General features: G+C 35.5%; 1 long non-coding RNA gene across 4 annotated transcripts in view; it reads right to left on the bottom strand.

The window, feature by feature from the left end:
* LOC119533826 overlaps positions 1-25,262 on the bottom strand; it is a 107,923-nt gene that overhangs the window by 19,193 nt on the left and 63,468 nt on the right. Inside the window, exons 1-2 of one of the 4 annotated variants that reach the window (XR_005216884.1) lie at positions 16,589-16,668; positions 37-159 (exon numbers count right to left, since the gene is read on the bottom strand). This is a non-coding gene — a long non-coding RNA (uncharacterized LOC119533826). Of the gene's footprint in view, positions 1-36; positions 160-16,486; positions 16,669-25,262 lie in introns of those variants that run through there. The other 3 variants (XR_005216887.1, XR_005216886.1, XR_005216885.1) reach the window with 3 other exon arrangements.

The following is a 25,262-nucleotide window of genomic DNA, read 5'->3' as shown; positions in this document are numbered from 1 at the left end:
AAACTTTCAGAAATAATAGCAGTAGCTGCTCCTTACCTGAATCTCTGCATCAGACAAGGCTTTTTCACAAGGTAACATCTGATACCAGCTCCTTTACATGAGGAAAATGACCTTTTGTCCTGTGTATTTCAGTAACTGTAGGTTGTCAACCCTAAGGGTCTCAAACATTAGAGAAAAGAAGTAGAACTGAATAAAGGTGGAATAATTTTTAAGACCTTTGTCAAATAACAAACATCATGATTTTGGTGTCATTTAAGTCTCTGAAAATATTTGGGACAATTCATACTTGAGCCCTGGGACTCATCCACTAAGAAATCAAAGTCATTATAAGTCTGATTTCTTTATACCTTATTCGATAGCTGACAAATCAGAACTGAAGAAGAGTGTAATCTTCTGAAACTACTATAGAGTGAAAACTCATGAAAAGCATCTGAAGATCAATGTACTACCTCTCAAATAACTCAAATAACTTGTATTCAAAGCATATTATGTAATCATCATAGTGGAATTCATTGATGAAGATAAGTGTATGGAAGTTCTCATATTTCAAACAGAGCCAGGTTGCAATTGAGACACACAATTATTGGCAAATTCATTTGGGTTATTTTTCCTAGACTAGTAAATGTAAATAGGAGTGGTCTCCTAGAAAGTAAAACGCAAAAAAGGAAATACTGATCCCTTTAGAGGTGTTTGATATTGAAATGTTTGATATTAAAAATGAAATATTAAGCTTGGTATCTGACTAGTACAACTTTAACCAAATTGTTCATGATGTTGTTACACATTAAGCCCATCAATGGAATAAAGAAAATCTTCTATCTTTTAAAATAGAGAATACAGATCTATATATGGTGCCTCTAAGATACATTCTCCCAAGTTTTCTGAGACATTCATCTCAAAAAATTCCATGAACAAAGGAAATGACCATCATGATTCTGTCAATCAAATAATAGGAAATAGTAAGCCCACCATTTTACCCTTTCTTGTTTTGTTTTGGTTTTCAAATGACCATGGTCTGGTTTACTCTCCTTTTGACACAGAAATCACAGGGCAACTCTAGACTGTGTAAAGATAATTCTTTGTATTTAGTTACAGGAAAGTTTATGCTTCATTGCTGTTCTTCTCTGGAACTTTGAAGGATGTTCAAAAATGAGGAAAATGTAACCTTATGAAAATTGGTAGCTCCTGCATGTCAGTAAAAAGTCCAGTTATATATTTTATTTCATAGTAAATGAAATTACTTCGTACTGTATCAAATGTGTTTCCAAATGGAAAGCCAAAACCTACATAAACTCTGTTTTGCCAAGGAATTTTCTGCCATGGTTCTCACTGTTGATATAGAGTCTAAATGAAGGCCCCAGATGAAGAGGGAAAGTGCATCTTTACATGCAGACGTCTTGGCAACAGAAGAAAGTGCTGTATTGTTCTTCACACAAACCATCCCCATTAGAGCTCAAGATGTTCTTTTCCTTCTAATCCTCATTTGTACCCCTTCTCCATTTGTTTAGAATTAAATTAACTGCAATTTGGAAAATGTGGATGAAAGGTAGTGCATTGAGTAGATATCACATGTTTCCTGAATGGTGCCTGTTCGGCCTCTTTCACGGCCATTCATTGTGCTTGAAAGGGTGTAGTGTGTGAATTGTTGGACTGTCACTCTGCAGAGAAGTCTGGCAGCCAGTATTACCATGGAAACAGCAGGAAAAAGACAATTAACAAAATGGTTCTGATTTTTTTTTTCCTATTTCTTTTTCTACTCTTTAGATTTAGGGAGGAATCCCCCCCCCCCTTTAAAACACACTCATACATACACACATAGGCACACATGCACACACTCAGAAAAAGAAAAACAGTGTTTGAAGTTGTACTCATTAAGTTAGAGTCTTCTATTGATGATATCAGTGATTTTTTTTTTCAAAAATCATGTTTCTGATATAAAATATTTGCCAATGGTTTTCGAAACTTATTGTGCCCTCCCTCTCCAGTTTTTGTTCCTTTCAGACATCGAAAAGAATTCTCTGGAAATATCCTTAGGTAAACGACTGTTAATGAGCAGAGCCTGTGATTTTAACCCTGGCACATTCATTGGACTTTTAATTAGTCCCTCTTACCATCACTCCTGTGACAGAAACACAATGGAGCTCTAAGAGCTTAAACCAAAAGGGGGCTTTCTTTAGATTTGTCAACCTTAGTTTAAGTTAGAACATCAGGAAAAGCTGGTTATGCATGGCCATTATGGCTAGATTTTGCACTGAAGGGTTAACAGAGCATAATGAGTTAATGTTTGATGTCACCATTAATACTAAAAATGCACAGTGATCCAAATTTTGTCAGACTTTGATTTCCTTTATTTATAAATAAAGACCATGATTGTACATTGTAAGCATCATAATTAAAGTAAAATATGAGTGGGAGACCTATTGAGCCTATGTGTCAAATATTCCATTGAAAGGAAACATTGTTCTTTGCAGATAAGGAATCTAAGAGTAAGGAGATACTTGGGTTGGTAAAAAGGAAGATTTCTTTTACACGTTGTACTTAAAATCTGTTCTCGTTCCTAAGCCTTACGGAAGAATGCAATTCTAAGCAGGCAGTCCAGCAGTGACCTTGAGCTTGCTCTGACCTTAGTATAGACTTGTTTTTAAATAGTACTCCACCAGAATGAAATGTAGTACCTACTATTATATAAAATGTTTATCAACATTGATGAAATCCTAGACAAACCTCGAGAAATAATTCTTAAAATTTCCCAAACCAAGAAAGCCTTAACCAGTGCTGAATTATGTGCTCTTTTACTTTTCTCCAACATTCTTTGACCCACTCACAGATTTCTGTTTTCTTCTTCAGTTGTTTCCTCTATTTTGACAATATTTAATTTAATTGTGAAAGTGGTTATTTAGACACAAAATCCCAGGCAAGATTTTCAGGTAAGGAGATAATTTAATTTGTTTTTCCAACTTTTAGAATGTGTGTGAATTAAGAGAACCTATCATTTTTTTGCTGAAGTCTTTAGATTATGCTTTCATCTGGCTTTACAAATAACCATCTTTATGAAGTTACTCTAAAATAAATGCTGAGAAAATGGGAGGGCATTCTTGATTTGGACATTCCCATATTTTTGAAGGATGTTAGTTAGTTATACATTGAAAGACCAAAGAAAGCATTGTCATATTAGAAAGGAAATATTTGGAAAAATGTCATGTAAATAGTGAAAAACGTATATGGTTTGAAATGAAGTCAAGCAAAACCTGGCGTTTTTCATAGGAGGAAACCACAAAGGTAGTAAAGACTTGCAAACTTGCAAATCCCATGCAGTTCTACTGTTAGTTTTATTTAACTGATTGTAAACCATGCCTGTGAGATGGACAAAACTATACAGAACTATCTGCAGAGGAAAATGAGAAGATAATTATCTTTATTTTATGGCACAGCATTCTAGAGTAATGTAGTTGGAAACCTTGTCTTAAAATGAAAAAATGAAAATGGTTCACTTAGCCATTAGCATCACATATATTTTATTAACAAAATTCTTATGCCATCAATTTTGTGCCAAGAAGCTAGAGGATGACAGTCTGGGTAATGGCCAATAAATAAGTTTGCAGTTGATGAGACTCACTAAAATATCAGCTTCTTCAACATATCAACAATCTGCAGAAGAATAGCTACTTTATGAGAATGGGAATTGACTTCTGTTTACTGCTCTATCTCCAGGGCTTAGACCAGTCCCTGGCAGCCTGCACCCTGAGGCATATTTCCTTCATGAATGAATCACACATCATTTGATCTACTATGTCAATGTGAGTAGTTCTGACCCATTCATCTTTTCACACATCCTTTAATCTGCATATTTTCTTATTCTGCATTTTCTCCTTCAGTAAGGTTCATATCATTCTTGTTCAAATTATGGACATACCCATCTCTAGAACTAAACTACCATATAATTCTGATTTTTTGCCCATGTCCTTATTTGTTCTATAATTTTTATATTAGTTATAGTACGGTATAACTGTAAGTTATGTCTAGTATAGTTATATACAGAAATATAACTTAAAGTAAATATGTCACTCTCCTTTTCTTTTACTTTACTTTCCTTATTTTTTATTTTAAAGGAAATCATATTTCACTATATTATTCTATATAGCATTGTCAAAGAAAAAGAAAAAAATATGGAATAAAGAGAAAAAGGAAAAGAAGAGATGAAAAGGAGGTAGAGGAGCAGGAGAAAGATGGAAAAGTAAAATGAAGTCATGGGCAAGCAAGATTAATAAAATATTCCATCTTATAAATTGGACCACAACTGAGTTCTTAGGTTTAGAAGAAATTCTATCTTTGAGATAGTTTTCTTCCTGAGTATATGATAACTACCTTATGAATTAGTCTTTTGTTACATATCTGAGGGGTTTTACCTGTTTCCTTGAAATAACTGGTTACTAAGCAGCAATGAATAATTTTAAATTCAATATAAGCCATGAATCTAGTTGCAAGGAAGAATACAAAGTTGAGAATACTGAGACACCATAAAAATAAAATATTAAATTAACTTTTATTCTTGCAAAAATAAAATGTAAAGGACCTCAAGACCTTGGATATCAAACAGGCAAATAGAAGGTAATAGGCCACAGATACCCTGACCTGACTTTGAAGAAAAAAAAAAAAGAGTATATATCTGACATGTCATCTGAGAATATTATAGTCAGGAGATTCTTGAATGTGATCAAATTTTGTTTCTTTCTGCTGCTACTCTAAAAATTAATACTAGGTGATTGATACTGGATTCTATTAGTATAGACTTGCAGTTCCTCTTCATATTTATTGATTTTATTCCCACACATATATGTTTGAATATGTATGTCTATGTGTGTGTATGTATATATATACATGTGTGGATCTATATTGATTTTGACTATTTGGAAAATTGAGAAAACTCAAGAATAAAATAAAGTTACTCGGAAGTTTACTGCACAGAGAAAATCACTACAAACAATTTGGTGTTTATATTTTGATTAATTTTCCATGAATATCTAAAATTTGGCAATTTACAGAAAATAATTTTTCATTTACATCTAGGACCTGTATTTCTAATACAATGTCTGCTAGTCACATGTGACTCTTTATATGTGAATTTAAAGGAATTAAAATTAAATTAGATCAAATATCAGTTCCTCTGTGGCATTAAGCCACATTTTCAAGTGCCCAACTGCCACGTGTAACTACGGACCAACATATTTGGCAGCACAAAAAAATCTCAGGGGCAGTGCTGTACTGTGGCTCCCCACACACCATCAATAGTGTCATATTCTAATATCGCTTTCTTACCTAATCTTTTCACCTGAACTATATTGAATGACTTTAATCATGACATTAAATATACATATTAAATAATATGGAGTTCCCTTAATTATCTAGATAAGCAGATATTTTCAGATTATTACAATCACTTCCAAATTTGTTATTGAAACTCATATTTATCACAAATATTTTTTAGAAATATTCCTGCACACAGGACTTTGTGATTCCTAGAATGAAACATAAGGCAGACATAGCTATAGTCATGCAAACAGATAGCAATGACTTAGTACCATGCATTCTGTGGTAAAGCTCTTCTATTATATGTTGCATTTTAGATTTAGGAGGTACTTTACTATGCTTTATATATTGGTTTGCTGGTGAAACAATATCCATTTTAATACCACATGTTTAAAAATAAATATTTTCTTTTTGCTAAAAATCCACAGAATCACAGTTTTCTCGGTTTCCGAAATGACAGAGCAATTGTCTCACCAGTCTCAAGTGTTCTAGTATATGTTGCATTATTTCACATTTGGGTGCTTTAGCTGAAAATACAGTGATCATTCAGAAACTATCAAGTCTATTGAAAATGCATGCTATTTTACTTAGCAATTAACCATTAAAATTTATCTTCAATTTCATTCAATTTTATTGCAATTTAAAAATGCATGCATTCAATCCTTTGAAATATTTTACCTGTATTATTGATTAAGGGAATTTCAATTTTCACAAAACTCATTTATTCTTTTTCTTAAACTGTACCCTTGGTCCTAATATTCTTGTACTCAGACATCCTTGTCCTTTAGTTATTTTTGATATCTCAGTGCTTAATTTCACTATTTCTCTAAACCCTTGTTAATTTCATTATATTCCACTCTGTCAGTGACCTTTCTAACTCACAATGTGAATCTTTAAGTTTTAACTAACATAAAATAAAAATGTTTAAAAATATATTCATTTCAGAACACTGGCAAATTCTTTTTTTTTTTTTTTTTTTTTTTTTTAAGTAACAGTATATCATGATGGTGAAAAGAGTTCCAATAAAGTCATAAATATATCAACAGGTTACAGGAGCAGAAATTACTCCTTTAAAGTTTTGTCCCAGTTTTTAAAAATTTCCCAATTGTTTTAAGTACTTTTCATGTTCAAGAGTGCCAAATACTCCCTCCTACATAATACACAATCAAATCTGCATATCTTGTTTGTTTTACATTTAGTTACTCATGACAAGCTCATATATTAACATGGTGTAACATATATATTCAGTTTTAAGATTATTTCCATTTGAGTCATTAAAAATAACAAAAACTTTGACATTTCTACACCTTTCTGCATATACCAGAGTACTAACTAATATTCTTGTCAGACACTTGAACACGACTTGAATCAGCACATTTTGGATTACATTTTTGGCCCTTTTGACTGCATTTGCTCCTTCCAACGTCACAGAATAATTATGAGTCTTGTAGAGTCATAAAACGTGTGGTCCCCAATTTGTCTGACTCAATCCTATGCCTCTAGCTGCCCAATTTGTCTCCATGCCCTGTTGCCTGCCCTGAGAAACCCCTGGCTCTCCACACTGCCCATGGTTTCATAGCCAATGGGTGGCACTGCTGGCATCCGTGGATTACACAACCTGCTTTCTGCCCAATCTTCCTTCCTCTTCTCAGTTGAGGCAGAAGGCTCTGCCCAGTCAGCATCTGCCAGGTCAGAGGGGCACCTACCCTCAGATGATTTTGATGCACAACTACCACGTCAGAGTTCTGAGGAGCCTCCCAATTCAGTCCTGTCATAGTATTGACTCACTGTTTTGAGTTTTGGAGATGTCCAAAATCGACGAGGCGTTAACAAGGCGTTGATTTTTCCCCAAAGACTGTGATGTTCTGGGGCTGGCTGCTGGCGATGCTTGGGTCCTCGTATTTTCTGTCATGAGGCAATGTCCTGTCCTTTCTCTTCTGGGTTCCCTTGGCTTCCAGCTTCTATTCCTCCACTGGCTCTTTATAAAACCTCCAGAAATGGTTTTAAGGCCTAATCTCATTCAGTTGGGCCACTTCTTGATGAAAAATAATGTCTTCAAAGGTGCCTATATACAATGGGTTCACACTCAGAGGAATGGATTAAGAACAAGTTTCCTCCTCGCCCCCAAACATAATTCACCTTCCACGAGTCCTAAATGGGTACCTAGTTAAGTACTAGTTTTGTCGCTGTTACACTATTTAGCCTCCCCCTTTCTTCATGACAACTTTATTACAAAACTTAATTGTCTTTCCCTTGGAATGCACCACAGTTAAGTTTACTATGGGCTATGAATTTTAGGTAGTGGTATTGCACTTTTAACCCACCCACTAAAAAGCCTCCTATTATAAATTGTAAGAGTAGGGAGTACATATAATAGATGTTTTGTGGTTCCATTGAGATTACCATTCCCAGAAACCCCTGGAATGAAGAATTAGTTACTGTCTGGGAGGAGGGTGTGTTACCAAATTTATGTTAGAGGTTTCTTTATCTGCCCCATCATCAGAGTGATATATCTGAAAATATGAAACATACTGACACCAATTCTCTATTTAAAATCTAACAGTGGTTTCCTTAGGCTAATAGGATAGAATTCAAATTCCTTTACACAGCGTACAAGAACAAACATAATTTGGCTCCTAACTACTTCCATGTCCTGATTTAGTGTGCAAGAAAAATTAAAAAAAAAAACTGAAAAATACAGCAATCATTTTTATTCAACTAAATTGAAGACAGTTTTTCTCAAAAACATGTATCATCTATTGACTACAAAGTATCTTAGTGCCTTGAAGTATCTGCGCCATATCATATTGGCAGACCAAGACATATAAGAATAGCATAGGGAAATAGAAAGGTACCCTATTTAGGCAACCAAGTAATCTAAAGTTTTTCCATCTCCAACTATACAAGTACTGGTGTTCTGTGGAAAAAAAAAAAAAGTGCTATAAATATCACAACTCGAACTATTGCAGAAGTGCTTTTCCTCTAGACCATCATGAGAATTCGGTATGCATACCCTTTAGGCCAACATCTTCAAAGGATGTCCCTCTGGTTCAAATACAAGTGCATCCCGCTACATGAAGTTGCTTTTAGGTGGTGCACTACCAACACCCAAAGATGGTCCTCTTTCAATCTCTCCAAGTTATCTAAACATACAAGGTGTATGGAATTATCCCCTTCCAACTACCTTTGGAATTAAGAAATTATCTCTTCAAGAACTCATGTACTCCAACTGTCATTGCTTGAAATGCCACATGAGACTCTTCCTGGCCAAAATCTACATGCACCCTAGCTGTCCCAAGGTCAGGGTCAATCTAAAAGGAAAGAGTCCAATGCTCCCCTCACTCCCAGACAAACCCATAATCTCTAATTTTAATTTATAATTTTCTGTGGTCTCTAAATGGTAATGTTTGACAATTCCATATACACCATAAGGAGATTCTTAAAGAAAATGAGCAATAGGATATTTAAAATAGTAATATTTAGTAAGGCAGAATAATAGAAAAAGCAACGGCTTTTGACTCAAACAGACTTGCATTTCAAGGCTGCAACTATTGGTTGTGTTTTTGAGGACCTTGGTTTTTCATCTACAATAGTAAAATAGGGTTATCTTGAAAAGCTGTAAAGTAGATGACCTGAGTAGCATATATATATGTCCTTAATTGGTCCTTAATAAATTGAGGCTGTCAATATTATGATGAATTAAGTCTTTCAAACTGAGATTTTTTTTCCTTCTCATTGTCAAAAATTCAGTGCCATATTCTATTAGAGATGTAGACATCCTTTTCACAATTTGAGCATGAAGCCACTGCCATTTCCTATTTTCTTTAGCTTTGATTGGGATAATGTTGTCTTTCATCCTATTAATCTAAGAATGCTGCTTGGAAAAGTGATATTTTAATAGTTGCTTCAATATAAGAGGAAACAGTGTGTTCTGATATTGTAAGATGTGTGGTCATTACAGATTTACTGAAATTTGAGAAAAATCCTAAGCTATAATTTATAGGATCATATATACATTTAAGAGATTTTTAAATACAGAATATCTATTGCTTTGCATTTTACCTATTCATAAAGAAAAAAATGATTATTAATATTAACAGTGCATAGAGAACCAACATTTTAAATTTAGGCAATTAAAAGGCCTGGCACTTTGATGAGATGTTAGAGTTTGACATGTAAATACAATATATATGGACTTCTAGCAAGTCATGTATTTAGCAGAATGAAGAACCACTGGCTACCACCAATATACTACCCAAGGCCCCTTTTCCTTGCCCTTCTCTGTCTGGTATTTTCAAACACATTGTATTATCCAAGCAACAGTCCTTAACTAGCCACTTTCCACTCTCCTCTGCAATATATGTGTACTGATTTCTTTTTTTCTCACCACCCTCCAACTAACATTAAAAAAAAAAAGAAATAGAGTAGAAAGGGCATGAGACTGAAAGTCAAGAGTCCAAGGTGTCAATATCAGGCAGTTATCAATTAAGTGCCTGATACTTATGCAAGTTATCTGACAATTTCTGTTTACTCAGTTGCAAATAAATGAGTTGAATAAGATCTGTTTTTCTTAAATACTAATTCATCAAATACTAATTCTTGGAGTTGTTCTGTGAGTTCATGTATCAAATCATTTTGAAGGACTGTACATTTGGTGATTCATAATTTTCCTTATCCATCTTAGAAGTCCACACCTCTACTTAACTCAGTGTCTCACATCATTCTTAATAATATTCTCTGCAACAAGCGAGCCATGGGATGTATTTAGAGAAACATTAGAACCACTGATGTCTAACGGTATTTTAAAATAAACTTTAGTTTTTAAAAAACAGATTGAGAGTTACAGAAAAACTGTGAAGGAAGGAACTGGCACTGAGTTTTCCTTTTATTAACATCTTGCATCTTAAATTAGTACTGTTATATTTATTAAACTTAATGAATCAATACTGATCTCTAATGTCCTTTTTCTGTTCCAGGATCCCATACCAGATAGCATAATACATTTAGTCATCGTGCCTACTTGGACTTCTCTTGGCTGTGACAGTTTCTCAGATTGTCCTTGTTAGAGAGTTTTCATGGTAGGGTGTTTTCTAGAAAGCTCATCAATCAGGATGTCTTACATTTTTCTCATGATTAGATTGCAGTTATGGATTTTGGGGAGGAAAGCACAGAGGTTAAGTGCTGTGTTCATCACATCATCACGTCTTATCAAGAGTTCATCAACATAATTTATCACAGCTTATCAGGGATCAAGGTGCATCAATATGGCTGCTGATGATACCTTATTCACCTAGCTGCGTTATCACTAGAGAAATAGAATGTGTGTGTGTGTGTGTGTATGTGTGTGTGTGTATAACATTTATTGTAAAGTATAAACTCACATGACTGCAGGGGCTGGCATTTCCAAACTCTGTAGGGCAGACCACAAGCTGGAAACTTTTGATAAACGTGATGATGAAATCCTTAGTCTGAATTCCCCAAGGAAAGCTGGCTGGCTGGCAATTCTGGCAAGAGCAAATGCTGAAGTTGAGGCAGAAATTGTTCTTCTGGCCACTGAAGTCCTAAATTCTGGCTTTTAGGAACTCCAACTGATTGGATGAGGAGACTTCCCAGGTTGCTGAGGACAATCACTTTTGTTGATTGTAGATACAATAAGTTGATTATGGATGCAATTGACTAATTATAGATGCAAATCCCATCTGTGAAATAACCTCACAGTAACAATCAGACTAGTGCTTGGCCAAACAACAGAACACCACAACCTAGCCAAGTTGACATACGAAATTAACCATCAGATTTCTCCCCTGTAAAGTTACCCTTTTATCTGCCTTTCCATAGTGTTCTCTTTGGAAGAAAAACAATATTTAGAGTCAACACTTCAAGAGTGGGAAGTTATGATCCATCTTCTTGAAAGCCAAGTATCTACATAAACTTTTTGGAATTCTTCTGCTCTAGAGATTTGTCTTTTCTCCCCCATTTATTTATTTACTTATTCAATCAGTTATTTATATCCAATGGGCTTATGAATATTTGTTTTCTATTTTGGTTAAAATCTAATACTACTTCATTTATTTTCTTATTCAAATCATTCCAGCTTTGACCATTAGGAGCTCTACACCATTTTTGTGGAGTTTTTGCTAGCATTCCTTACATTCTGGCACCAAAAGATGCTCCAGGCCAGTCTTGTATATTTCCTTCTCCAATCTAGGTTCAGCCATTTCCCCAAAATCTTTGTTCCTTTTATTAGAGAATGGTATTAGAAATCAAGGTCTGGTCACTGGGTATGTTCATTGCTACTGGGCTGTCTTTGCTTCAAGGCCCTCTCAGCTGATAGAGCAAGGAAAAAGATGTTTCTTTACTAAGCCATGTGTATATACGTATCTATAAATATTTTGATATGTAACCATCTGTATCTGTATCAAAGTGAAGATGAGTTCATACCGATGTCTCCAAATCAACGCCATTACAGATGGATCACTCTGGCCTCCTCTCCTTGCTTGTCTAGAACCTTCTGCTCCAACAGTAAGAAACCTAGTTCATATCATCTGCCACTGATTTACCTAATTCCTCAGTTCCAGTATACATATATAAGAGAATTAGAATTATTGACCTGTAGCCCCCATGAGAAACAATGTTATCAACTGTTCTTACTGATTTTCTGTCTGTTTTATCTATCAATTATTGTGTTCAATTCTCCAACTATAACAGTGGATTTGCCTATTTCTCCTTTCAGTTCTATCACTTATTGCCTCATATGTTTTGATGTTCTGTTTTTAGGTCCATACATATTTAGGATTGTTGTGTCTTCATACAGAATTGACTGCTTTATCATTATGCAATGGTATCCTTTATCTCTGATAATTTTCTTTCTGCTAGGTTTGCTTTGTCTGAAATTAATATAGCTACTCCAGAATTCTTTTGCTTAGCATTAGCATGACATATTTATCCTTTGTTTTTAATCTATCTTTGTCTTCATATTTAAAGTGGCTTCTTATAGACAGTATTAATTTTAATTGGGTCTTGTAAATTTTTATCCACACCAATAATCTTTGTTTTTTAATCAGTGCATTTAAACCATGCTCATTTTAAGTTCTTATTGCTATTTTTGAATTTATATCTGCCATGTTTGTAATTGCTTTTTATTACTTGCCATTGTTCTTCTTTTTCCCTTCTTTTTCGGCCTTCTCTGGTTTTAATTGAACATTTTATCTTACATATTTTATCTCTTATCTCTTAGCTTATCAGTTATACTTCCATTTAAACTTATAGTGGTTTCCCTAGAGTTTTAAATACACATTTTTAACTCATATAAATCTACCTTCAAGTGCTTCACATGAAGTGCAGATACTTGATAACAGAATATTTCCAATATTCCTTCCCATTCCTTATGACATTACTGTTACTCATTTCACTTATTCACATGCTCTGATCACCCAATACATCATTACTATTATTACACTAAACAATTTTTGTAAAAATTTGATAAGAAAAATATTGTTGTTACCTTCATGCCTTCCTTCTGACATTCTTCCTTTCTTTATATAGATCTGAGTTTCTGATCTGTATCATTTTCCTTTTTCTTAAAGTAGTTCATATAGTATTTTTTGAAGGACAAATCTCTTGGTGATATATCTATCTTTGTTTTGTCCTGAGAATGTTTTATTTCTCCCTCAATTTCAAGGATAATATCACTGATAAAAATTCTTTTTTTTTCTTTCAATAGTTTAAATATTTCAGTGCTTTCTGTTCTTGCTTGCATGGTTTCTGATTTTAAGTCCAATGCTCTTCTTAACCTTGTTTTTCTATTGATATGGATCCTCTCACCTCCACTCTCCCAGAATTTTTCAAGATTTTGTTTTTAGTTTTGAATGTATGCAGTTTGAATATGTTATGTGTGTGTCTGTGTGTGTGTGTGTCTGTGTGTGTGTGTGTGTGTGTGTATGTTAGTGTTTTTCCCAGTTGGTGTGCTCTGAACTTCTTGGATATTTAATTTGTTGTCTGTCATTAGTTTAGGAAAGTTCTCAGTCTTTATTACTTCAATATTTCTTCTGTTATATTCTCTCCTCTCCTCCTTCTGGTATGTATGTTTTATATCTTTTGAAATTGCCACAGAGTTCATGGCTGTTGTTTGCGGGGTTTTTCCCATTTTGTTTTTCTTTTTCATTTCAGTCTGGGAAGTTTTTGATCTATCTTCAAGCTCACTGATGCCTTACTTGGTTATGTCCAGTATGCTGATGTTGGGGATTGAATCATGTCCCCCACAAAAAGGATGTTTAGGTCCTAACCCTGGTCCTGTGGGTATGAACCCATCTGTAAATAGGATACTTGAAGATAGTATTAGCTAAGGTATGCCTACACTGAATGAGGGTGGACCTTAATCTAATATGTCTGTAAATTGGACATGCAAGAGAATGCAGTGGGGAGGAGCTGAAAGCTGATAGTCGAGGGAACCTGGAAAAGAAACGAGAGGGCATTGCCCTGTGATAGGAAAGCCAAAGAACTCAAGGATTGCTGACCAGCCAGAACACCTCTGATCCCAGGAAGTAAGCCTTCCAGCTTCCAAATCCATGAGACAATGAATCCCCATTGTTTAAGCCAAACCATTTTGTGGTACTTGTCGTACGTAGCAGCTTGGGAAATAGGACAGCTGATGAGCCCATCAACAGTGTTTTTCATTTCTGTTACAGAAATGTCTAACATTTCTTTTTGAGTCTTTCCTAGACTCCATCTCTCTGCCTACATTAACCATCTGTTCTTACATGGTTTCCACTTTTTCTGTTAGAGATTTGAACATATTAATCATAGTTACTTTAAATTCCCTGTCTCATAATTTAAAAATCTGTGTCTTATCTGAATCTAGTATTAATGGTTGGTTTGCTTCTTCATATTGTGTCCCTGCCTTTTAGCATGACTTGTAATTTTTTGTTGAAAACCAAACACAATGTATTAAGTAACAGAAACTGGGAAAAGTCAGTATGTACTGTGAGGCTCTATGTTGATCTGGCTGTGAGCTGAGTGCCAGGGTTTAATATTTGTAGCTGCTGTGTGTGACAGAGACTACAAATTCCTCTTGTATTCTTATTTTTATTTTCCCTGTTTTCTTTGAGTTTCCAAATGAACTCCTTATTAAATAGAGTCTGTGTCTTGCAGCTCTTTTACTGTAATCCACTATTATTATACTAGAACCATGATAGTATAGTGCAAGGGGACAAAATCTCAGGTTATCAGTGGGCCTGTGTCCCTGGGCTGTGACATTCACAAGTGCTGCTTAACTCCCCTTCCAATATCCTAGGTGAGATAAGAAGGCTAGTGGGGCTCCAGTCATCCAGGTAGGATGAGGCTCTGATAAAGTCTTTTCACCTGGAGAGTAGGCCTTTGTTATATTCTGGGCATATTTCAAAATGATTACTTTATTCTTCTCCCTGCCAGAAACATGATAGGGTCTTTCTTGGCCATTCTCCAGGAAAATTTGGTGGGATTCCTGGAGGTAAAACCAACAAAGGTTGGGGGGGCCCTAAAACTGTATTCCCAGGAGTCTCACTCTCAAGGCAATCCAAAGCCGCCATCAGTTCATCAAAATTACCATTTAAGTGTTCCTACAAATGTGTGACTCCAGCTGCTGCTTCTCCAGTTAAACAGGTTTCAACCGTGCCTCTCTGAATTCACCTATCTTTCCAGATTTATAGGTGATGGTTTACCTTGTAACTTCAATTCTCTCATGCATCCTAGAAAAGTCTTTGGTCTTTAGTTTGTTTAGATCTTTCTTAAGATAAGAATGGGAGTCACAATTTCCAAGCTCTTTGTGCTGGCAGTCTGATGGCATCACAGCAGAGAGTCTAATAATCTATAACGATGGATACTTTGGAGGGATAGATGTTGACAAGTTTAACTGTCATGTTGTGCATGGAACCAATTGAACCCTCACACAGGGTAGATTCTATTGAATGCTATTTAAAGAGTTCTTTCATAAACACATTTCAACTATTAGCACCTTATTTACTTCAGTCATATTTTTTAAGTTAGCCAGGATTTTGAGGTAGCTGCACTGATCACTATGATTGCTCTTCTCTGGTAATGACAGAAGTGAGCATCCCATGACCGTGGACAGCCCCACCCTCCCCCACCCCCAGGTGATTTCCCTTTTCAGGTGTAGCTTCTTGATCCAAGAAGGACATTTTATTTAACATGGGCCAATCGGATGGGATTTTCCATTTGGAACAGAGAAGTCTACACTTTTCCTTTGCTGAACAAATGGACCGCCACTTGTCCTTCCTGCATCTTAGATACCTAACTTATCATTTACATGAGACTTCATAAATCTATTAAGAGATTCCCTTTTGGATTGATAGTAATAATAGCATGTTCAATGTGTCACTTTTTAGTTACTTTTTATATATTAACCCCATTGATTCTCACAACAAACTTGCAAGTTAATTACTATTATTTTCCACATGTTACAGATGAGGAAATTAAGGCAGAAGGAAGTTAATTTCCCGCAAGGCCTCATAGTAATAAGTGGTGCAGGTGGGTTTCAAATACTGATGCCAATTGTGTATATGCTAGAATACTTAATAGTAAGTGAAAAATATACAGAGACTGTTGATATGATGCAGATGAAAAAGGATGAAGGCTACAATTCAATTCATAAAAGCATTAGAGGAGGGGGTGATGGGCCAAATTTGAAAGATGTTTTTAATATAAAAGTGAAAGGACTTAGTGACTAGTTTGATGATTTATCTAGGAGCTGTTGGAGAAAGAGGTTTATGATAATTCAAACTTTATATTCAGGAAAACTGAGTGACTAATGATATCATTATGTGATGCAAGAATAATTTGTAGTGGATGAAGAGAGAAATTTGGAAAGATATGAAAATGAATTCAGCTTGGTGCCTGATAACTGTGAGTTCTTACTTAAACAACTAGGTGGAGATGTATATAACTTTTGAGGTATATTTTGATTTAAATCTTGAAATAGATAATCTTAGCTAAATACTGAAAATAGGTTCTAGCTAATCCAAGCAAATAGTAAAATTTTCTAGAAAATGCATATATTTAAAGAAGAGAGTAAGCTCAAGGAGAGAAGTTAAAAATATTCCTATTTGCTTAAAAAGACATATTGATAAACCCTCTAAACATCATTTGCTGATAACTGTTTTAGCTGCTACAGATGCACGCTTACCTTGGAGCTAGTTTCTGTATGGTGCATTATGAGAACACAGGCTCAGGCACAACAAAGGCTTGCATAGCACATAGGGTCCAAAAGAGCAGGGGAAAATCTCACCTTGCCCAGTTCCCCCAGGGAGACCAATTGCTCATGGCAGTGCCAGTGGATTGCAGCTTTGTACACCTATCTTCAGATCAGAGATGAGGAACACCAGCCCTAACCAAGTGCTGATCTTTTATACACTCCAGCAGGGAAGGGGCTCTGCCAATGAGCAACCTTTGTACCCTGGCAAGCAGCTGGGACTTGTCAAAATTTAACATCTCCCCAGGCTGCCCACATCTCTTATGAAATAGAAACAAATGGTACACCTGCATGCAAACAAGCACAAATGGAAACATAGCAAACATCTGCTTGCAAAAATCAAGAGTGGAAACATAATAGACACTGCACACAAACAGGCAAGAGGGGAGAGTGGGGGGCTGGTGAGGGCTGGGAGATGGAGTTTGAGTGTGTCCTTGACTTCCCAACACTTTCCATGTGAAAGGCCTTTTCTAAGCATTTAATTTTCACTCATTTAATTTTCACAGCAACATAAGAAGTACCTATCATTTTCAGCCCTACTTTTTAAGAGCCCTCAACAGGCAAAACATTCTTTTCAACCCGTTTTTTCAAGCAAACACTAAAAATAGATCAGATTTGGCTCCAGAGCTTAAAACTTTTTGCCAATCCAGGTGGGGAAATATTAATGATGCCAGTCCGACCTTGGGTTGTAAAGCCAAGACAGGTGGATTTGGATTATTTCTTTAAAATTTTAAGGTGAAAATCATGGAAAATATTTATTACACTCCAAATTAAACAATTTAGTGCTACTTTCAGAAATAGTATCCTAGGAATAAATTCTCTTTTAAAGTGTTTGACAATGCATTTCTCACATTGTTATACCGATGCAAGAACCCTTTTTTGTTCCAATCACAACTTTCTTGTTCTCCATTCTCATACCCCCCAAATATCATCCAACACACCAGCCATGTCCACAATAAAGTCTCCAGGCAGTGATAGGCACTGGATTGGAAAGCTCTGCAAATTTCATTTAGTGAACTCTTTTCTGAATTGCTGGGAGGATAGAATACTTTTACTTCTGTACCCAAGGAGTGCAAATTTAGATCAGACCTACTTCAAAACAAGGGGAATAAGGATAAACTCTGTTTGGGGATGTTTGTGAAAAAGGGGGGTGGAAAGAACTAGGTCAATTGAGGTTTTGGTTTCCTGTTGTAGTTCTGTTTAAATGCAGATACGGATTTTTTTTTTTTTTTGTCACACTATAATATAAAATTCAGTTCAGTTCAGCAACCCAGATCTGTGTGCCACAAAGCCCAAGACCATTCACTATATCCCTGGGTAAAAAGTATTTTCTCTTCAAAGTTGGGTGTTGTAGGTAAGAATGTCTCCAAGAGTGGGGAGGAGTTGAGAGTTAATAGGAATAAGTAATGCAGGCTGTATTTTTTGCGGGGTTGGCTTCTTTATAGAAATAAATGAAAAGAAGCAATTTGGGGTCAAAGAAGTAAATGAATAGAAAAGAAACCATGTGTGGAATTCTCCCTTGTAAGTGGGATTAACATTTTCATTTTTGTTGTCAACTCATATAAATTTATTTTTAATTTTTTCTGGTCAATCCATCAATAAGCTATAACAATTATAGGCAAATATATGTCATCTCCTATAGGGAGTCAAGCACTGTAATATTCAATTGTATTTTTTCCTAATTGTTAAATTCAGGCCCACAATATTTTTGAAGCCAGAGTCAGACTTTTTAGATTTTAGAAATATAGTCGTGTGTCCATATCCCTCATGAAAGTCTGGAGCTGTACCTGTAATCAGCACATTCATATTTCTGCACCAAAGTGAGTGTGCAGGTGGAGGGCAGATCAAGTTTTCTCAACAAAGGAGCTCATGGCAGGTCATTTGCAGTTTTCAGATATTTTGGACTTGGGAATTGTGGATAAGGGAATGCAGACTTGTTTATTCTAATTACTACAGTGTACAAATTAAATGAATGCAAAAGAATCAGCTTTCTAAGGGTGTAGATGCCTGCATAACAGATATTTTCTCTCTGTCCAACTTGTCTCACTGAGAAGACTGGAATGTGATGAAATGGTAGCTTCAATTTGGTATCCTGTTCTTGTACTATGCTTATGACTCCTTTCATTAAAAAGGAAGGAAAGAAGGAGGGAAGGAGGGAAGCAGGGAGGGACAGAGAGAGGGAGAGAAAAAGGGAAAGAAAGAAAGAAAGAAAAATGGAAGGAAAGAAGGAAAGAAGGCAGGAAGAAAGAAAGGGAGAAAGGAAGGAGAAAAGGGGGAAAAAGAGAAAGAGATTGCAAATATGATTTTATGTTCTGACAATTTGGTGCTATCCATTGGAGAAATAGGGATCTATTCTAAGTTGGGAGAAAGACAACAAAGAATTTGGTTTATTAATCTTTTCTTTGTTATTTTATTTGTGAGTTTAAGTCAATTAAGGAAATATTTTATACCCTATATGATCTGTACTGGTGAGTTTTTGTGTTCTGTGACTTAACTTTCCTCCTATATCTAAGGTTATAAAGCAAACTGAAAACTGTGTCCGTCCAGCATTAAGAAAAACCTTTACCTCCCAAAGTATGTGTGTGGATTATTTCCCTAATTTAAGAGGATATTAATAAATTAAACTATATGTCTCAGATTAAAAGAACTTGTTCTAGACATGAAGAGGCAGTTACATAAGTCTGCTATTCTCCCATAGTTATAAGAAAATAGAGACAATTTCTCTTTAAGTAAAAAGCCTTCTTACATAAACTGCTAACTCAGATCAGATCCCTAAAGGAGCAGTTTTTGTATAACAGGAAGTCAGTAATAGAGGAATTGAGCAACAAAAATATGACCTAGAAAACAAATTGTATATGGCAACCTAACTTTTTCCTTATTAGTAATTATATTAGCTGTAAATCAGTCAAACTCTAATTAAAAGGCAGAGATTGCCAGAATGGATTAAAGAAACCATGAGTCAACTATTACTGTGTACAGGAGACTCACTTCAGAACCAAAGACATGAATGCATTGAAAGTGAAATAAAAAAAAAAAAAGATGTCCCATGCAAATACCAACCAAAAGAGAACTGGAGTGACCATACTAATATCAAATAGATAGACCTTAAGGCAAAAATTTCTATAAGAGATAAAGAAGGACATTATATATTGATAAAAGGGTCAATCCATCAATAAGATATAACAATTACAAGCATATATGTACCTATCAAGAGTCCCAATGAATGTGAAGCAAAAATGACAGGTGAAGGGAAAAACAACAATTGTAGTTGTAGACTTCAACACGCCAACTTTCTGGTGGATAGAACAACTGGAACAAAGATGAACCAAGAAGAAGAATTTAGTAACATATAAACCAACTAGACCTAACATATGGAACATTCCACCTAACAACAGCAGAATACACATTCTTCTCAAGCGCATGTGGAACATTCCCCTGGATAGACCATGTTAGGCCACAAAAATGTGTCTATAAATTTTAAAAGATTTGAATCATACATAGTATTTCCTCTGATCACAATGGAATGAAATTAGGAATCAACAGAAAGAAAATTGACAGACATGGAAATTAAAATATATATTCTTAACCAATGCACCAAATAAATAAAGTTTAATGTGGAGATAAGTGAAATAGGAAAACAACAGAATCAATGCAACAAAATAATTAGTACTTCTAAAATATCAACAAAATTGACAACTTTTAGCTAGACTGACTAAGAACAAAAGAAAAGTCAAATTACTAAAATCAACAATAAGTGGGAACAATACTACAGACATTTATGGAATAGAAGATTGTAAGAGAATACTATGCACAATTGTATGCCAATAAATAAGATAACCTAAATTAAATGGATAAATTTCTAGAAACAAACTGCCAAAACTGACTCAAGAAGAATTAGAAACTTTGAAGAGACCTGTAATAGAATCAGTAATCAAAAATCTTCTAATAAAAAAAAAAGTCCAGGACCAGATGGCTTCACTGGTAAATCTGCCAAACATTTTAAAAACATCAGTCTTTCACAAACTCTGCCCCCAAAAAAGAGGGAATGCTTCCCAACTTGTTTTGTAAGGCCCCTATTACCCTAATACCAAAGACAGCACAAGAAAGAAAAACTACAGACCAATGTGCCTAGCAAGTATACATAAAAAAATCCTCAACAAAATGTTGGGAAACTGAATCCAGCACCATATTAAAATGATTATCATACACCATGACTAAGTAATTTCAGTCCAAAGTATATAACCAGGAAAATTGAAAACAAAGAGACATAGCAGCATTTTTCACAATAGCCAAAAAGTGGGAAAAAATATCCATTAACTAAGATTGGATGAACAAAATTTTGCATACCCATACAAAAGGATATTAGTCAGCCATAAATAGGAGTGATCGATAACATTCTACAACATGGAACATTGAAAACATTGTTATGTGAAGGAAACTAGATGAGGAAGGCCACATGTTATATGAAGTCTAGAATAGGCAAATCCATTGATACAGATTAGTAGTTGCCAGGGATTGGGGAAAAGGTTATTGGGGTGTGACTCATGGGTATCAGGTTTCTTTTTGGGGTGATGAAAATATTCAGTAATTAGATAGTGGTGATGGTTGTACAACACTGAGAATGTGCTGAAACTGAATTATACACTTTAAAATAGTTAAAATGGTGAATTATATGTTATGTGAATTTTATCTCAATAAAAAGAAATTATTTCTTCTCACTTAAAAAAACAAAAAAAAACTAGACTTTGGATTTTTCACTCTATTAAAATGACAAATTGGTCTTGTACTATTCAATCAGCTATAATGAGTAATGAAAGTTCATTATTTACCTTTTGATATATTTCTATGGGAAATTCTAAATTTCAAAATGGTTGGTGCTAAATTTATATCTTTGTTTTAAAGAAAGAAAAAACTATATAGTTTACTTACTTTTAAAGGAGATAAGTTTCCATACAATTGCAATATATCTATGCTTATTTTTAAATATTATATTTTCACATTATTAGATGGTTAAGTGATCCCCATTATGTTATTAGCACTTTTACTCCTATCCTAGGCAAGTGACCAAATCTCCTCTGATAACACTTTCAATTTTGACCACCCAAAATGATAAATCAAGAAAAATAAAATTTTCAGGATTTTTTATGGCCAAAAAATACCTCTGAGCTTTTCTAGAGTATTCTGGAAAGTAATAAAGATTTTTTGCCTTATAAATTACAGGAGGAACCTAAGATGGCAGCTAAGAGAGACAGGGTGAAAAATCAGCTCCATGAAAAATACTAGATAAAAGCCAGAAAGTGACCCAGAACACCAGTTCCAGCAATGCACCAGCTGGATAAGGTCTGCTAAATCCACAGGGACCATGCACTTGGTGAAACCAGGAGTCTGCATTCTGAAACAAGTGAGTAAGCCTGCTGACTATCTGGCAGCCATGCTTCAGTGTGGGGAAACCATGGGTTGGCAATTGGAATTGGACTAGCTCTTTTTTAAAAAAAACCCAAAACAGCTGCAGATACGGCCGTGAGAACTGCACAGTGAAGCACGGCAGGAACAGGCTGTGCCAACGCCTCGACATCTGGTGTGGAAGATAGCCTTTCGCACATCCACTGCTAATTGTCTCAGAGCGAGGAAGGCAGAGGTGAACCAAAAGGGGAAAATAACAACGTCCCTTGTAGCCATCTTTCCGGCAGGCTGGGAATGCTCCTGCCCAGCATCAAAGCCACAGCCCAGAGCCACATCAAAAAACCCAGTGTGACAGGAGCTGTTTCCAGCAACACACACACATGCCACAATATCAGGCATCGACAATAGCCTTTTGCACACCCACAGCTAATTGTCCCAGAGCTGGGAAGGTGGAACTGTGCTAAAAGGGGGAAATTAACACCTCATACAGACATCCTTACAGCAGGCTGGGAACGCACCTATATGGCCTGGTGGCCCAGAACTTCTCTTGAGGAATGGTGCACACTTGTGATGTAGCACAACCTTCCCTCAGCAGAGGCCCTAGAAGGGCACAGCTTGGAAGAGAGACCCACTTGGAAATCCGAGGGACCATATTCCAGTACCAAGGACTTGTGGGTCAGTGGCAGAGACAAACTGTGGTGAGACTGAAATGAAGGTTTAGACTCTTGCAACAGCCTTAAATCTCCAGGAACACCTGGGAGGTTTGATTATTAAAGCTGCCCTCCCTCCCTAACTGCTCGGACACAAGCTCCACATTCAGGGTGGACAGCACCAACAACACACCCAAACTTGGTGCACCAATTGGCCCCCACAAGAATCAGACCCCCCACACACCACAAAGACAAAGTTGGGGAGAACTGACTTGAGGGGAATAAGTGACTCATGGACACCATCTGCTGGTTAGTTAGAGAACGTGTACTCCACCAAGCTGTAGATCTGACAAATTAGAGATTAGTCTTTGAATAATCCTACATAGCCTAAAAGAACCCTATCAAGTAAAGCAAATGCCAAGAGCCCCAAAACAACAGAAAATTTCAAAGCATATGAAAAACCAGACAATATGGAGAACCCAAACCCAAACACCCAAATCAAAAGATAAGAGGAAACACAGTACTTGGAGCAATTAATCAAAGAACTAAAGACAAACAATGAAAGCATGGCACAGCATATAAAGGACATGAAGAAGACCCTAGAAGAAGGATAAAGAAGAAATTGCAAGAGCAAATAAAAAAAAAATAGATGATCTTATAGAAATAAAAGAAACTGTTGATGAAATTAAAAAGATTCTGGATACTCACAGTACAAGACTAGAGGAAGCTGAACAATGAATCAGTGACCTTGAGGACCACAGAATGGAAAATGAAAGAACAAAGGAAAGAATGGAGAAAAAAATAAAAAAAATTGAAACAGCCCTCAGGGATATGATAGATAAAATAAAATGTCCAAATATAAGACTCATTGGTGTCCCAGAAGGGGAAGAGAAGGATAAAGGTCTAGAAAGAGTATTCAAGGAAATTGTTGGGGAAAACTTTCCAAACCTTCTACACAATATAAATACACAAAGCATGAATGCCCAACAAGCTCCAAATAGAATAAATCCAAATAAACCCACTCCAAGTCATATTCTGATTAGACTCTCAAATACTGAAGAGAAGGAGCAAGTTCTGAAAGCAGCAAGAGAAAAGCAACTCACCACATACAAAGGAAACAACATAAGACTAAGTAGTGACTACTCAGTGGCCACCATGGAGGCGAGAAGGCAGTGGCATGATATATTTAAAATTCTGAGAGAGAAAAATTTCCAACCAAGAATACTTTATCCAGCAAAAGTCTCCTTCAAATTTGAGGGAGAGCTTAAATTTTTCACAAACAAGTGCTGAGAGATTTTGCTAATAAAAGATCTGCCCTACTTTAGATACTAAAGAGATCCCTACCAACAGAGAAACAAAGAAAGGAGAGAGAGAGATAGAGAAAAGTTCAGTACTAAAGAGATTCAATACTGGTTCATTAAAGGACAATAAGAGAGAGAGGGAAAAATATATATGACAAACATAAATCAAAGGATAGGATGGCGGATTTAAGAAATGCCTTCACAGTAATAACATTGAATGTAAATGGATTAAATTCCCCAATTAAAAGATATAGATTGGCAGGATGGATCAAAAAATATGAACCATCAATATGTTACATACAAGAAACTCATCATAGACACAGGGACACAAAAAATTGAAAGTGAAAGGATGGAAAAAATATTTCATGCAAGCTACAGCCAAAAGAAAGCAACATTAATCTCAGATAAAATGGTTGTTATGAGAGACAAAGAAGGCCACTACATACTAATAAAAGGGGCAATTCAACAAGAAGAAATAACACTCATAAATGTTTATGCACCCAATCATGATGCCACAAAATACATGAGACAAACACTGGCAAAAGTAAAGGAAGCAATGGATGTTTCCACAATAATTGTGGGAGACTTCAACACATCACTCTCTCCTATAGATAGATCAATCAGACAGAAGACCAATAAAGAAATTGAAAACCTGAATAATCTGTTAAATGAAAATTACAGTGAGTGATGCTAAAAGAAATTAGGTTTGCTTGGCATGCTCCATATATCTTAAATAGCTGCACATAACTCTAAGAGCTGCATAAGGAGCATATATATTTATATATATTTATATATAATTTCAGAGGCTTTATACTTTCCAAAATAGGTGGGAGATTGGTCAATGCCATAATGGATGCTTGGTGTCAGATAAAATGTTGATCAATTCTCTATGGAATAATGAAGTGTTTCACCTGATGAAGAAATTTTATTCTTCTTTAATTTGATGTTATTGGTTATTGTAATAAATTAACCAGTCATTTAATCTCATCTCTAGGTGGTGTTTTGCTTTTCTCTAACACTTCCTGGAAGATTCTGCTATGATGTACAGACCATATAAGATGCTTTTAAATTTTGTTATTTTGAGGGTTTCTCTTTGTGGTTCAGAAGCAAATAATTTTATGAAAGCAGAGGGCTGACTCACAATCCATTAGAGCAGGTATTAATTACATGGGACTAAAAGAGTTCTTGAGGGAAATTTAATGGTAGATACTTGTTTGGAAGAGTAATAACGTTATTTTAATGTTCTATTTCCTGATGGGCATGTGAGAAAGCCCTTTCCCTCTTTTTCTAATCTATGTCTAATCTTTAATTTAGTAGACTATGGTTTTGTACACTGAAATACATTATTTACACAGT

The sequence above is a fragment of the Choloepus didactylus genome, chromosome 5, assembly GCF_015220235.1.
Source record: "Choloepus didactylus isolate mChoDid1 chromosome 5, mChoDid1.pri, whole genome shotgun sequence".
Lineage (NCBI taxonomy): Eukaryota > Metazoa > Chordata > Mammalia > Pilosa > Megalonychidae > Choloepus > Choloepus didactylus.
The sequence above is the reverse complement of the archived record's forward strand: the minus strand, read 5'-3'. Positions and strand labels throughout refer to the sequence as shown.